We start from the raw sequence: 13,046 nt of genomic DNA, 5'->3' as shown, positions 1-13,046 counted from the left end.
ACCAGTGGGGCCAACAAGGCGAACCGGGTGACAACCCGATGGATGGTGGCTCGGGAGGCTCTTCAGCGACACGCACACGTCGCTCAAGAAAAAGCCACTCAGTAAAGCCTCGTCACGCGATAGAGCGAGTGGCTGATAGTACTTTAATCATGCCACATGGAGATCGGTGAGTGTAATATATTAACTTATCTCATATAACTATTATGTCTATTATTAATGTTTTTGTGTAATGCAGGAATTGGGAGGACCTGTCCTTTGACGGCAAGGGACACCACACTCAGGTTAACCTTACGTTGGGTTCTCTTTGCCGCCTTCACTACCCTGGTATAGTGAAGGTGCCAAACGGTGATACCGAGGATGATGTGCTCGTCAGTACTTGGGACGAGTACAAGTTTAAAAAGGAACGAAACCACACCGACAGACAGGGACTTGTGCGTAATGACTTTTGGGTATGAATTCTTTATTATTTTTTGTTATGTTTCCTAATATTGTAAATCTATGACTTATACCATTGTATTTGTATTCTTTAAGTTGTAGCTTCGATATCGGTTGCCTGACGGAGAGGATTACATGGGGCACGCTGAACGTGTCTTCCAAAACAATGCAAAGAAGCTGGTGAAGGATACCATATACTATGCGAGAATTCAGGCTACAAACCTGTATTTTCAAAAGCATCTGGAAGAAGCAGGCCCCTTGAATAAAAAGGAAGGGTCCTCAAAGATATATTTGACTGAGGATCAATATCGTGAGGTTAGTATTTAATTTGTTTTACCCTTTATATTGATTGTTGTGATTGATATAATATGTAACATTGTGTGTGCAGGTGATGGTTCCATGGATGGCGCCCGTGCCTGATGCGTACTATGCTTGGTGTCGATATTGGGCTTCCGAAGGCTTCCAGATTGCGTCAGCGCATCATAGACAATGTCGAGGAACCAATCCTAACCACAAGTTTGGCAGTGACGACATGATACGAAAAGCTAAAAGAATGGTAAGTTTGATCTAGCTATGTCGATCAGCAAATAGTACGATTTCTTATGAATGTTTTTTGTTTATACAGGAAGCTACGAGTGGCCAAAAGCCTAGTGACATTGAGGTCTAGCAGGAGGGCCACAAAGGACCAGACCCGAACAACCCTGACCAGCTCTGCAGCCAGACAGCCACGGATCGCTTGGTGAGTTTTGGCTCAAAAGTTCAAACGTTCAAAGTATATAAATTCCTGCATTTGTAAGATTGTGAATGATGTATAGGCGGCATATGGGGAGGAGATGGTTCGTCGCCATGGCCCTGACTTCGACTGGCGCCATGAACCGGTGGATCCCTCGGTGGTGTACGCAAGTGGTGGTGGCAAAGCGCATGGACGGTAAGCTCTAACTTATGAAATTATATGGTTGACACTAAATTGATTATGCAGTAATCACATTTTTTGAATCACTTATAGATACTCACTCTTCGACGGATTCATTGACTCGTCGTCGGTGAGATCTCAGAGGACGGGTTCATCTTCCCGTAGCTCATGCTCTCGTCGAACGAACGAGCAGGAGTTGGAGATTATGAGGATGCGTGAAGAGATGAGACAACAACGTGAATTTATGGAGGCTTGCAATGCACATAACCAAGCGATGTATCAAGTGAGTACACATAATCCGAACTCTAAATTATTATATTTCAATACAACATCTTCAGTGGTAACACATATGTGTTTAACAGTTAATGCAGCAACAGGGCATGGCAACAAATTTTCCACCGCCACCACAATGGAGCCAATTTGCAAAGACATCAGTTCCACCACCATAGTTCAACACCCCTCCGACACATATACCTGCACCTGGAGATAGGGTACGTTTGATAACTATCGATTAATTTATACACTTGTATAATTTTTTATATTTGCATTTAACGTGTTGATATTTGCTAACTTGCATAGGTTACGCCTGAAGCGGGTGGTAGTGGGTCTGATCCAGCAGTAGGGACTGGATTTGTTGACTCGCTCTTCGTGTTCCCTCCTCCTGGTGGTAGTGGCGGCAGCGGTCAAAGCTCTAACCACCCAAGTGGTGGTTATCTCTAAACACTTGAACTTATGTTTGAAATGTCGTACTCGTTGATGAATGTTATGTTTCAAAACTATGTCGTACTCGTTGGTGGATGTTGGTGGATGTTTAGTTTTAATACTATGTCGTACTCGTTGGTGGATGTTTTAATTATAAATGCATGTGTTTATGTCTAAATGCATGTGTTTGTGAATGTCGTATCTCTAAATGCATGTGTTTGTAATGTGGCTGTTATCTGTGATTTATGTTATGTGTGATATATGTTATGTGTGCAGAAATAGTGACCTAATTTAGTGCTGTTTTTGTAGCAGTATAGGGTAATTCTCGTCGACCCAGTTAATTCCCGTCGGCTATGGTCGAACCGACGGGAATTAATTACTAATGCTCGTCGGCCCAGTTAATTCCCGTCGGAATTAATTAATAACTCTCGTCGGCCTGGGGAACCAACGGGAATTAATATGTGACGCCCGTCGGCCAGCAAAACCGACGGGAGTTAGCCTTAATTCCCGTCGGCCACTAACTAGCCGATGGGAATTAATTATTCCCGTCAGCCGCCTTCGGGGATAACCTTATCCCCGACAAGGGACGCCTGGTGGCTGACAACCGATGAGAATATGCCCTAAACCGACGGGAATTACTTATTCATGTCGGTTTAATGCTTATTCCCGTCGGTCCCTGTCCGACGGGAATTAACTGTTTTCCTGTAGTGGCTTCTTCTAATTATAGTTTAGCCACATGTGCTTCTTTGCATTTTCATATTTTCCGAAAAACACTTCTTGTAATTTTGGATTTTTCTAATGCTAATGTAATTATTTATACAATCAAGAAGTGCTCTATGTAATTTCGAAAAAAAATGATGAGTCCACTACTTCATATAGGACTTTCAAAATATGAAATGTGCTTTCGGTAATATGTACAATGCGCAACCAACTTCATGTTATATATATAATGCGCGACATAGAATGCTTCATATTATATCTTTGGTAGGCCTTTCCATTATGTATTTTTTTTGTAAATTTCTGAGTATTCTAGGCCTTCTAAAAATACATTATTATATGAGTAAGAACATACATCTACGGAACAAGCAAAATTATTTCTTGTAATTTTCTGTTGCACTATAGAGATAAAATAGCAAATGTACAAATAGTAATACAAATTCACAATTCAAATGCTTAAGGAAAAAGTAATAAAAATACTTAATGCACCACAACGCTAGCTACTAGGGATGGATTAGGATGTCTGGAGATCCGAAATATCCATATTCGTATTCGGATAAAGTGCTAATATGGATATCCGTATTCGTATTCGATTTTGATATGGATGTCAAATAGACATATCCGAATTCGTTTCTTCTCTATCCGGTTTAAGATTCGTATTCGACAACATTCGACAAAACCGTGAAATATCCGATACTATTCGTATTCGAAAGAAAAAAAGTATTCAATAAAATCAATTTAAACTTACTTTTATTACTAATTACAAGTGATTTTAAACATTAAATAATATACTAAAAACTGAAATACACCATTTAAAATGTTAAAAATATTTATATCATAAACAAATGACTTTGTTAATCTTACGGTACTAGTGATATACAATGATAAATTTTAATAATATTAAAAAGTATAATTTTGAATACATTAGATTATTGGAGTTTGAGTCCAAAATAAAAATATATTTAATATTAAAAAAGATTATAATTAGAGTCCAAAATATAAGTATGCTAGGTATAAATATTTTATTTAAAAATATGATATTCAACTAAGTTTCAACTAAATAATGTCTATGTACTATTGTTCATAATTTGCTTGTAATATGATTTTTATCAACTATAAATCCATCGATAAAACAAATTAATACTTGTTATGATGCTATGTTCTAAATCAAGTAAATATCCGAATGTAAATCCGAATTCGAACTATCCGTTTTGTATTCGTATCCGGCAATATTCGTATTCGTATCCGTATTCGAATTAAAATATGGTAAATAGTGATATTCGAATCCGTTTCCATGCGTATCCGATCCGAATCCATCCCTACTAGCTACAGGAGGGTCTCGGGTGTATTTTTTTTCTTTTCCTCTCTTTTTTTTTCTTTCTTTCATGGCCTAGCCCATATGGGCCCAAATGTGCAAACGAGAGGATCCTTTCTAGGGTTTCCTGTTGCTGTTACTGGCCGACGCACTAATCTCTCTCTCTCTCTCTTTTTTCTCTCGTCTTCCCTGGTTCAATGGAAAGACGGGAGGATGCAGCTCGTGCACCTGCACGCTCGCCTGCGGGTTGGTGGGGCTAGAGCCCTCGTCTGCTTACGGCGGTGGCCTGCGCGCTCGCCTGCTGCTGCGGCAGTGCTCGCGCCCGCGCCTGCTCAAGGCGACGGCGACAACCTGCGTGCTCACCTGCGGCTGCGGCGGTGCTCACGCGCAGCAGCAGAGCCCGCGCCAACGCTTGCCTGCGCGAGTCGAGCGGCGGCGGCGGCGGGCTCGCCTGCTTACGCGTGGAGCGGCGGCAGCGGCGTGGCCTGCACGCTCGCGGCTTGCCCTCGATGCCTCATCTGCTCGACACGGTGCACGCGCGTTCGTCCATGGCAGCGTCGGTAGTTCGGCCAGTACGCCCATCTGTGCATGGTCGCAGCGGTGGCGGTGGCGCGACGCCTGCATACCGGGCAGCTACGGTTGCGCGCCTTCGTGCTGGAGCGATGACAACAGCTGCGTTCTTGCGTGACTTATTTTTTTTTTCTTTTTTCTGTGTGTTTTTGCAGAGGTGATTGATGGATTTACATTCGGCGACTTCAAGTCTGCTGCAATCTCCTGTGACATTCCATCGATTTTGTACTTGTGTTGTGCCGTTTGCAATATGGAATGAAAATACAAAGATTCGAGAGAAAGATAACCTTCTTACTTTGCGAACTCCTGAAAGAGCAAAGGTGCTGATAACGTGTTAAGAACCCTTTGTTACTAGTGTAGTCCAAAGGCTTCTTAACTAGAAATAGAATCACAAACACAGGAGACACAAAGATATAGGAGGAACTGTTATTCTCATTCATGTATTCAGCTTACTGGTTACAACAAATGACGGTGTCCTGCTCTATATATAGTACAAAGTTAGGGTTTCGGCTAGATGGGTCACATGAGCCTTCGGGGCCCAAACTGGTTTCTTAACAGTTTTTTGCATCCGCTGAACCTGTACGCATAGAGAAAAGAACCAAACAAAATATGCTTTAAATCTCCGCGGGTGCAGCTGCACAGCCAGAGAAACGAACCAATCACGCGGTATGCTACCACATTATTAAGACATGAGTTACAGAAACTGCATCTTCCAACCCAAACGGTGAAACTCACACTTGCATCCGAGGGGTGGCAAGTTGCGCGCATGGCATCAGAGGCTTTACTGTGGGTTCCATAAAGCGTGTGGTAGAATCAGTGTCTTGTCCTCCAACGCATTTGATATCCGGTGTCTACTTTTTCCCCTTATCTTATCATTAACTCTCTTGCCATATTGTCATTTTGCCTGTGTGGTAATCTATTTAAAAACTAGCTCACGTAGAGGGTTAGGATTAGGGGTGACAATATGCTCTAAATTTTATACTATAAGGTTTAAGAATCGGATCCAATTTATATTTATTTTTGAACTAAAATTTATTTAGTACCCTACTATTTTGTAAAAAAACATTGGGATCACGATCAATTACCATTTCGAGGGTTGAATAAATTGTTTCTCTATTTTTTTGGACCCATTTTTTTCTTTAAACCTCATCACTGACGGTTTAAAACTGCAGTGAAGAGCGCCACTTTCTGAGTGTCGGATCAAAAACCGGTAGTGATGAGGTTTTTGAATTGGTAATGAATATGGGATCGAGCGTAACGAAAGTAATGTGTGTTCATACGTGCGTACGCAAATTTATCACTAGAACAGGACCATGCATGTAATGAATTGAAATGTAAGTACTGACGTTGAAAAGGGTACTGGAAACGGCGTGCAAACAAAGAAAAGAATAACATTAATGCATGTGGTCTGCGTCAAAGAGAGACGACGACATTGACCTGCATGATGCGTGGTCCATGCATTGGTGCCATACTGTGCTCACGTCATGCTCCTGACCGCACATGCGTACGTGTTGCACGCAGACCATGCATTAGTGGTACTTTAGTAATAAAATTAATGCGAAATAGTATAACTTACGCCGTACGTATATACGAGCGGTTGGCAGGTAATAAAAGCATTCATTTTCCACCTAATTGTACTGTCTGCTAAAATTAAATTTGTGTCTTTTATTCATCTTCGACCTAATTTTTCTAAATACTTGTGGTTGGCGCGCGTGATAGGCTTGTCTACAAAAGCTTTTGGCCCACAAGTATGAACACCTTGACGATAACTTAGGCTATATATGGCCATCAGTTTATATAGCCGTGCAAAATAAATAATATTTTGCATTACAAATTTACTGTTTGTAGAGTAGAGTTTAAAATAACATGTATGAATGAGTTACCTTAGACTGTGTCTAGCAAGATATAATAACTCTCGTCAGCCTAAACATAGCCAATGAGAATAAGGTGGTGGTGTAGCCATGGTTGCTTTAACTCCAGTCAGTTGCGGAGGTCGATTGGAGTCATTGCTTGAACATAGTGATTCTCGTCGGCTATAAGAGGCCTATGAAAATTACTTAATTCTCGACAGCTTAACCATGGACACACCAGCACCTTATCCTTATTGGCTATGGTTAGGCTGATGAGAGTTATTATATCTTGTTGCCAAAACAACAAGTGCGTAACAACACCCAAGGGTGTGAAGTCGTCTGAGAGACGCACGTTTTTACCCAAGCAAAAGTCGCCTAAGGGTGCAGCTGGATTAGCACAACAAGTGTGTAATAACACCCAAGGGTGCGAAGTCGTCCGAGCGACACATGTTTTTATCCAAGCAAAAGTCGCCTAAGGGTGCAGCTGGATTAGCACAACAAGTGCATCACAAAGGTACAAAGTCGTCCGAGAGACGAACGTTTATACCCTAGCACAAGCCGCCTAAGGGCGCAGCTGGATCAGTATAAGCGTGCTTGCGGCACCCAAGAACGCAAAGTCATCCAATACACATGATTTCCATCCAAGCAAGTCATCCAAGGATGCAGCTGAGTCAGCACAAGTGCATTTTAATAAATAGCACCACAAAGAAAGGCATGTCATATTTCAAATACAAGGTGCACAATAAGCACAAGAAAACCATTCAAATTCATTACAAATGTCCCCATAGCCGTCCTTTGGCGAAGGGGGGTGCGAGGGAAACATTTACGCTTGGATTCACCAAAGAACGACAATGGCAGCACAGATTTTACATAGGCTCTTCTTTCGGGATAAGGTCGGCTTCAAGGAAATTGAACAACATCAGTTTCAACTCCTCGCCGTCAAAAAGAGCCCGCAGATCTCCCTCCTCAAAACATGACCTGGCTGTCGAAGCAAGTATGATCCGGCGAGTCCCCTCCTCCCACCGCACTCCATCCCGGAGACGGGACCTCTCCATTCCCATTCGGCGACGCCTCTAGGAGACTGCAGTGCCTTGCGAAGACTCACCAAGCATTCTCACACTTTGTTTCGACACCCCAATCCTTCTTTTACCCTGCAGCTCACACGGGGCAGCCCTAGGCGAAGACGCCGACGCAGTGGGGGCAACCATTGGCAGAGACTCCGTGACGGACAAATCTAGCGCCACAAAATAATCTAGGTCATCTTCCGAAGACTTGTTGTCCATCCCAGCAAACGGGCTCACCAACCCTTCACCTTCCGAAGGCCATGACTCAACATCAGATTCATCATCAGATTCATCACTACTAAGAACTATCACACTTTGACACATTAACGATTCATCATTCCCATTATCACCAAAATTTGCTTGTGCAGGCCCAGGCGCCGGAACCAGCGCAGCAACTGATCTTAAGTATCATACAAAACAACAAATCATTATACCACTCCTACTATATTCTTTACACCTGCGCAGAAGTCCCCGCCGCCGCAGGGCCCTCAGCACCGCCTTCTTTGAGCAAGGATTGATCTTCCACTCCCGCCTCCACCTCGGCGTCCTTTTGAGCCACCGAGCTCTCCAGGCCAGCGAGGTCCTCCACTTCTTCATCCTTCATTGTCTGCGAAGACGGCACAACAACGCGTTAGACAGCAAACATACATATCACTCTCGCTAAGGGCACAAACGTACCTATGCAAGTGCTCGGTCGGCCCTCTCCCGGACAACGCCGCGACTGTGAGGATCCCACATCCTATCGTAAAGCGCCCTAGCTGAGTGCTTCAGCACATCGTCTTCGACCTGGAATACACAAGCATCAAAGTCATCATTGCTCTAATCGAATGCCTTGAAGTGCCTACAGCCCTTGCAGGCCAAGGCATTCTTAACCCCCTCGTAGGACACGAGCGACGCATAGGACATAAGGCCTGTCACGATGGACGGGAGTGACTCTAGCTCCTCCTGTAGCCACCTAAGGAAGCGGGTCCCCACCTCTCCCCTGACTTGTCGAAGGGAGCAGTCTACGCACCAAGGTCATGGTACGCATCCACAAAAAGTGTGTGTGCCCAATCCACCCCGCCAGAGGTGACCGACTCCGTTTTCTCGCAGTAGGCGCACATGTTCTTTACCTCGAGCTCCAGTTCGGCGACACTCTTGCCGGCAGCATGGGCTTCCGCACGAGCGTTCTCTGCATATGTCTTTGCCTCAGTGGCGGCCTCCATCTCATCATGGAGTCGACAGCCGAGGTCTTCTCTCTCCTTCTCAAGCATCGTCACCCTGTCGAGAAGATTTCGGCTCTTGTTCTCGGTCGCTAACTTATCTCTTATCGCTTCGGTATGTTGCATCCGAAGGCGCTCAATTTTTCCCTTGAGTCGTTTCCTCTTGGAACGCAACTATGAGGTCAGCGCCCCGGATGCAATGTGGTCAGCGAAGACCGCCGTCCAGCGTTACAATTCGCCAAGATCAGCACATAACAAAAAATATAATAATATAAATGCAAAAGCTTACATATCGTAGCTATCGTGCGACAGATACCTCCACACCTTCGGCGGCAGCCGCTAAAGCGACTTTGCCTCCTCCATCAGTAGCGGCGCAAAATTCCACCCATCGGTCCAGCAAAGTCCCGGCCACACCCTTCGCTGGACCCCCCGGGCCGGCAGGCACCTTCAATGGCGCCACCACCAGCTTCCCTGCCTCCGCCCCTACACAACAAACATGAGTTAGCAAAAACAAAATCACCCTACTTAAAACCATAAGACATCCCACTTACCAACAGGCGGTAGCCCGGTCTGGGCATTGAACATGGTAACACCCCCACCAGGTAGTTGTCGACAGACAACTCCTGGCCCGTTCCCCCGGTCTTCGACATCGTCGTTTCAATAAGGCACATTCCACGGGTCTACGACACCATCGTTTCAATAACCTGCGGCGGTGAAGACGACTTCGCAGGGGGAATCGTCGTAGCCGGAGCAGCCCCCCTCGCGCTAGGCGCAACATCTTAGTGTCGTGACGCAGGTCCACCAGCCGAAGTGAGGCTTTCTGTTTGTTCCGTTGGATCTCCTGACGATCTTTCTCCATCATTGTTGACACAATAGCACCAATATTTCTCCCGTAAGGAAAGATTTTCAACTCACGAGCCAAACGAGATGTAAAATAGTAATCGCCAGCGGCCCGAGGAATAGGGTCCTTCCTATGCCATGGACCCCGGGTAACCTTCAGCATGCGCGAAGATGTTTCCCAGAGCTTGGGCGAAGTCATAACCTCCCCAAGCCCAACGCACGTCCCCGACAACTCCTCAACAAAAAGCCTAGAGGCCTTGGACCCCATCTTTTCCCCTTTGTACCTTGCACGTGCATGATGAATCTATTTTCCTTTTTTGAGTTGCTGCGACCACAACCTTTCCCTTTGAGGTACCCTCTTCAGACCAGGTTTTCACATGTTTTCCTCGGTCGTCCCCGGCATCAGCAGAGTCCCCTCCTGGTAAGAACCATAGCGCAAGCTATTCAATTCAAAAACACGGTTCAACTTAACGTTGGAACCGTGAATATCCCAGCTTCTCAATATCTCCGTCTTTGGCACATATTTTCCAACAATCTTAATTTCCTCTAGCTCCACCTCCCACACGAAGGCGACCACGTCCCATCCTTGCAAATCAATAGCGAAGGCAGGGCTACGCACCATCTGATCCCCCAAAGACGTCATCGGGCGAGGCCGAATTTTGCCCAGATTCCACTCGTGAGCCATCGGCCACACACCGCTGGCAACAGACTCTTCTACTAGGTCTCGGCCGCTGCTCAACCGGGCTGCATTGCGAAGGGCCTCCTCGTTTTGATCCGCTTGCTTCACTTTAAATTGTGGGAAGGCCACATAACAATGCGAGCATAAAATGGCCGAGGCAAACTAGGCAACACTTTGACATCCCCCAACGCCACATAAAACAAAAAATCCCATTAGTTCACCCACTTATTCTTAGCACAAGGAACAATCTCAACTACTTTGGCCGAAGTCTTCCCAGTCCTCAGCGTGATTGTGCAGGACCCAAATTGCGCAATCAGTCAACCTATCTTTTTCTTCTGCCAATGCAAGCAATAACTTTTGGCGAAGACCTCAATAGATGACTCTCCACCATATGAAGACACCGGCCACACATACTTCTCCAATGCTACCATAACGTTCGGCGTCAACTGATGAATTTGAATTTCGAATTTCCGCAGAACTTCAATTATGAATCGATGCATCGGCAAGCTGAGTCCAGCAGCGAAAAAGGCCTCGAACACAACCAATTCCCCCTCTGGCTCAGGAACATCTTCAGCCCCTGGCGCCCGCCCAACTTCATTCCCAAAGTAACCCAAATGCTGCATCTCGTGCACACGGCCCGAGTAAATCCTCGATGTACCAAACTCCACTGTGTGCCTGTGTTGTAGCTCCACAACCACCGCCAGATCGCTAATCGTATTCTCCAACGACGGCGCGTTCGAGGACGCAGTCGCAGCAGACGACGACAAGGAGGAAGAAGGCATGATCATGTACCGTCGGCGGCGGCGAGCTGTTTGCTTAACGTGAGCCAGATCAACGTCGGTGCGAGAGAGAAAGAGGGCAAGCGGGCAGAGAGCAAGAAGGCTAGAGTTTTTTCCACACGAAGATGGGTAAAACCCCCGCAGCACGCGCATAGCTTTTTATAGGCAAGGGAAAACACCTCAGGAACTCAACAGTCCCATAGTAAAACGTCACATTTCAACAGTCACATTTCAAAAAAAAACTGCGGGGCCACTTCAACCGAGCGAGGGCAGCATTTTGGCCATCTCTCGACATACTTCGGTACCAGCTCACTTAGTCGAACTAGCCCCTCGAAGGGCAAGTGTTGGGGCGAAGGCGTAACGCCCCCCTCGCTCGACCTTGTCACAACAGGGATAAAACATGATAGAGGGAAAGCGAAGGCAGACAAAGACTAAAATAGCGAAGGCCCCAAGACGGAGGGAGCGTAAAGAGCTGGCGAAGGCCTTGCCGGCCCCTATCGAAGCTAGAAACGACAAAGGCCTCTACGACTGCCGAAGACCTAGCACAGGAGCACGAAGGCTACGTGTCACCACACGCGCGTTATTTGGACGGTGGGCCCGTGTAAAATCGTCCTGGGCTGCCTGGTCCCACTTAAGCTTGATGCATGCATAAAACAAGCATAAGCATAATTTATCAATGAAGGTGTACCTTGTTTCAGCATCCACTAGCCTCCGGCTTAAGTAGGTCACAACATGCTCATTTCCTTGGGGCTCCTGAGTCAGAACAGTTTCGATAACTTTGTCTTCGGCTGTAATGTATAACCTGAATGGCACTCCTGCTTTTGGTGCTTTCAATACTGGAGCCAAAGACAAATAACTTTTAATAAGATCAAATCCTTCCTGCTGTTTTGACCCCAAGTAAAATCGACATTACTTTTTTAAGCTAAGGTATAGGAGTGAAAGCATCAACCTTCCCGGCTAAGTTAGAAATAAACTTTCGTAAATAATTTACCTTGCCGAGAAACTTTTGCATTTCAAGCTTACACGTTGGAGCCCCCACATTCTGAATGGACTTAATTCGGTCGGGATATATATCTATGCCATGCTCATAAATGATGAATCCTAGAAACTTTCCAGCTTACACCCTAAAAGCATATTTACGATGGTTCATTTTTAAACCATACCAACACATCTTATGAAAGGCTTTGCGCAAATTAGCTATATGAGAAACAAATTCAGTTGATTTAACTATTATATCATCAATATAAACCTCCATAGTGTTTCCTAACAACTCATGAAAGATCAAATTCATAGCCATCTGATAAGTGGAACCAGCATTTTTTTAAACTCAATGTCATGACAACTCACTCAAACAACCCAATAAACCTTGTACATATAAAGGTCGTTTTAGACGCATCTTTCTCAGCCATGAAAATCTGATTATATCCGGCATTACCATCAATAAAACTAATAACTCTATTTCCTGGTACGGATATCGGTGGTTCGGTTCAAAAAAGGGGTCGGGCGTTGCAGGCCTAGATGGTCCGCGCTCACATGTGGATGGTCCGGTTGTGTGTAGATCGGTGGATTTACCCCCGATATGCGTAGGAGACTATGGTTGTTCGGGATATGTAGTCATCTATTTCCCGATATTATTAAATTAAATAATATTTTCAGAACATCAAATTTATTAACCATAACATCAAATTTATCAATATCGAAACCTTCATACATCCTAATATTATAAGTTAAATCTAATCAATAAATAACATCAAATTCACACTACAAGAAATCCTTTAATTTATGACAAATTTGCGATGACGTATTTACAAATCGTCACAAATACAATACCATGTATGACGATTATTGTATTTTGTCATAGACTTACAATGGTGGGCTACTAGGCCCGTAATTTATGATGGAATACTTGAAATCGTCATAATCTGATTGCATGAAACGTCATATAATTTTCAATCTATGGTGACGAATTTTAATTTATCA

The sequence above is a fragment of the Zea mays genome, chromosome 10, assembly GCF_902167145.1.
Source record: "Zea mays cultivar B73 chromosome 10, Zm-B73-REFERENCE-NAM-5.0, whole genome shotgun sequence".
In the NCBI taxonomy this organism is placed as follows: Eukaryota; Viridiplantae; Streptophyta; class Magnoliopsida; order Poales; family Poaceae; genus Zea; species Zea mays.
The sequence above is the reverse complement of the archived record's forward strand: the minus strand, read 5'-3'. Positions refer to the sequence as shown.